The sequence below is a fragment of the Schistocerca serialis genome, unplaced genomic scaffold (genome assembly GCF_023864345.2).
Source record: "Schistocerca serialis cubense isolate TAMUIC-IGC-003099 unplaced genomic scaffold, iqSchSeri2.2 HiC_scaffold_1199, whole genome shotgun sequence".
NCBI classification, from domain to species: Eukaryota; Metazoa; Arthropoda; class Insecta; order Orthoptera; family Acrididae; genus Schistocerca; species Schistocerca serialis.
The window spans coordinates 8,644-12,500 of NW_026047402.1; the positions used below are offsets into that span (position 1 = coordinate 8,644).

At 55.7% G+C, this 3,857-nt stretch overlaps 1 non-coding gene across 1 annotated transcript in view; it reads left to right on the plus strand.

Moving 5' to 3' along the window:
- Positions 1-2,319: 2,319 nt before the first annotated feature.
- The window catches only part of LOC126435249 (small subunit ribosomal RNA), a 1,910-nt gene continuing 372 nt past the window's right edge, over positions 2,320-3,857 (plus strand). Inside the window, exon 1 of the ribosomal RNA XR_007579794.1 lies at positions 2,320-3,857. This exon is cut by the window's right edge and continues 372 nt beyond it. This is a non-coding gene — a ribosomal RNA (small subunit ribosomal RNA).

Sequence of the window (3,857 nt, forward strand, 5' to 3'; positions counted from 1 at the left end):
TGCGCCTTAACCCAACCTATGTTGCGCCTTAACCCAACCTATGTTGCGCCTTAACCCAACCTATGTTGCGCCTTAACCCAACCTATGTTGCGCCTTAACCCAACCTATGTTGCGCCTTAACCCAACCTATGTTGGGCCTTAACCCAACCTATGTTGGGCCTTAACCCAACCTATGTTGGGCCTTAACCCAACACACGTTGGGCCTTAACCCAACACACGTTGGGCCTTAACCCAACACACGTTGGGCCTTAACCCAACACACGTTGGGCCTTAACCCAACACACGTTGGGCCTTAACCCAACACACGTTGGGCCTTAACCCAACACACGTTGGGCCTTAACCCAACACACGTTGGGCCTTAACCCAACACACGTTGGGCCTTAACCCAACACACGTTGGGCCTTAACCCAACACACGTTGGGCCTTAACCCAACACACGTTGGGCCTTAACCCAACACACGTTGGGCCTTAACCCAACACACGTTGGGCCTTAACCCAACACACGTTGGGCCTTAACCCAACACACGTTGGGCCTTAACCCAACACACGTTGGGCCTTAACCCAACACACGTTGGGCCTTAACCCAACACACGTTGGGCCTTAACCTGCTCTGTAATTGTCATACGACGCGTTAAATTAGTGTAGTGTTGCCTAACTGCAACCCCCGCAATATAGTTTGCTACTCGCACTGCCCGGTCCCCAGTGTATCGCTTCATGTTAAACACCTTGCAGCTATACACTGTAATGTGGATGGCAGCAGGACGTACATGCTCAATGCCCTTTGCAGTTGTTCATTGGCATTTGCAGTTGTTCATTGGCATTCGCATGGCGAAGCACTTAGCCTACGCTGTGGTACGGCCTGTGTCAACTGTCCGCTGATGTTGTACGTCCAAATCACACACTGTACTGCACATTGGTCCTCATGTACTGAATGATACATCGTGGTACATGTGACCGTACAACGACTGCGCCAACAACGGCGAACCATGCGGTCCAAATGTTGTGCACTCAGCTACGTGTCGTCTCCCTATAAGAGCTGGATTGCAGTGTGGTATGCCCTGGATGGCGATCAGCATGAGCCGTCTGTTGATGTAGTGGCGTGTGTTGTCAGACGTAGTCGTCTCTTCTCACACACCGTGATAGCATGGTGCACTGCGTTCCACATCTGCGACATGCGACAGAGGCCGGTTGACAGTCGTTCGCGCAATGGACATCGCATACGTACGGGGGCCACCTTCCACGTGTTCGCGAAGCGTGCACATGTTGTTGCGTGTATGTGGGCAGACATAGTGTGTCGTGACACCTGACACAGGCATGCAACAATCGTTGAATTTGCAAATGGCGATGGACGCCTACGTTTGCTGGTGACGTTACGCAAATGAACAACTGGTAAACCGTTGTGGTGCGGTTGTTCTCGCTAGAGGTGAATCAGTGATGGCGACGATCGGTTGAGCTACCAACCGGTTGTTCCAGCGATACCCACCATGCCCACGAACGTGAATGGCATCTGGGTGTGAAGCGATACGCGGCGGTGGCTGGGTGGGACCGTCCCCGGCCGGTGAGGGGGGGCCTCCCGGCGTGCTGGCCGCGCGGTGCGTGGGCGCACGCGCTACAGCCGGCTGGTGGGGGCGGCCAGTGGCAGGCGCGCCGGCCGACGGAGGCGGCAGGCGGCGCAGCTGCGCGCCGGCGCACCCTGCACGCGGCGCCGTGCGGCCAAAGTAGGTCCTCGCGGGCCCGGTGCGAAGCGCGGTGGACATCTGCAGTGTGCTGGTCCGATTGAGGACTGTGTGCGCTGAGGATGCGCCGCCGCCCGGCGCTCGGCGCCGCGACGCCGTCTGCTGCTCGGTCGCCTCTGCGGTTCTCGCAGGTGGTTTGTATCGCAGCTGTGCGGACGTGTTGGCGCGTGCGCTGTGCTGGGAGAGTTCGCTTCGGCACCCAAGTGGGGCTTTTGTCCTTCTGTGGCGCTGGCGTTGGAGCTGCCGGTCACCGTAGGTGGCGCGTGTTGTCTCCCGCCGGCAATGCCACGACAGCACGCTCCCGGGCCTCTGTCGGCAGCGGCAAGCTCAGTTGGGAGCACGGGTGGTCGCACCTAAAGCGTCTACTCGCCAAACCCCGGGCGATTGCGCCTCTCTCGAACCCGACCAAGTACTTAGGACGGCGCTGCGCGCCGCCGGGACCTGAGAGGGTTTCGAGGTGTATGGTGCAGGGGAGCTCAGCCTCCTCCTGTTTGCAGAATAATTGAGCGGACGCTTGCGTGTTCGCGCGGGCCCCCGGGACACACTCCCGGGCGGCCGGCTGCTCAGCTCTAGTTGACGCAGCTCCCTGGTTGATCCTGCCAGTAGTCATATGCTTGTCTCAAAGATTAAGCCATGCATGTCTCAGTACAAGCCGCATTAAGGTGAAACCGCGAATGGCTCATTAAATCAGTTATGGTTCCTTAGATCGTACCCACGTTACTTGGATAACTGTGGTAATTCTAGAGCTAATACATGCAAACAGAGTCCCGACCAGAGATGGAAGGGACGCTTTTATTAGATCAAAACCAATCGGTCGGCTCGTCCGGTCCGTTTGCCTTGGTGACTCTGAATAACTTTGGGCTGATCGCACGGTCCTCGTACCGGCGACGCATCTTTCAAATGTCTGCCTTATCAACTGTCGATGGTAGGTTCTGCGCCTACCATGGTTGTAACGGGTAACGGGGAATCAGGGTTCGATTCCGGAGAGGGAGCCTGAGAAACGGCTACCACATCCAAGGAAGGCAGCAGGCGCGCAAATTACCCACTCCCGGCACGGGGAGGTAGTGACGAAAAATAACGATACGGGACTCATCCGAGGCCCCGTAATCGGAATGAGTACACTTTAAATCCTTTAACGAGTATCTATTGGAGGGCAAGTCTGGTGCCAGCAGCCGCGGTAATTCCAGCTCCAATAGCGTATATTAAAGTTGTTGCGGTTAAAAAGCTCGTAGTTGGATTTGTGTCCCACGCTGTTGGTTCACCGCCCGTCGGTGTTTAACTGGCATGTATCGTGGGACGTCCTGCCGGTGGGGCGAGCTGAAGGCGTGCGACGCGCCTCGTGCGTGCTCGTGCGTCCCGAGGCGGACCCCGTTGCAATCCTACCAGGGTGCTCTTGAGTGAGTGTCTCGGTGGGCCGGCACGTTTACTTTGAACAAATTAGAGTGCTTAAAGCAGGCAAGCCCGCCTGAATACTGTGTGCATGGAATAATGGAATAGGACCTCGGTTCTATTTTGTTGGTTTTCGGAACCCGAGGTAATGATTAATAGGGACAGGCGGGGGCATTCGTATTGCGACGTTAGAGGTGAAATTCTTGGATCGTCGCAAGACGAACAGAAGCGAAAGCATTTGCCAAGTATGTTTTCATTAATCAAGAACGAAAGTTAGAGGTTCGAAGGCGATCAGATACCGCCCTAGTTCTAACCATAAACGATGCCAGCCAGCGATCCGCCGCAGTTCCTCCGATGACTCGGCGGGCAGCCTCCGGGAAACCAAAGCTTTTGGGTTCCGGGGGAAGTATGGTTGCAAAGCTGAAACTTAAAGGAATTGACGGAAGGGCACCACCAGGAGTGGAGCCTGCGGCTTAATTTGACTCAACACGGGAAACCTCACCAGGCCCGGACACCGGAAGGATTGACAGATTGATAGCTCTTTCTTGATTCGGTGGGTGGTGGTGCATGGCCGTTCTTAGTTGGTGGAGCGATTTGTCTGGTTAATTCCGATAACGAACGAGACTCTAGCCTGCTAACTAGTCGCGTGACATCCTTCGTGCTGTCAGCGATTACTTTTCTTCTTAGAGGGACAGGCGGCTTCTAGCCGCACGAGATTGAGCAATAACAGGT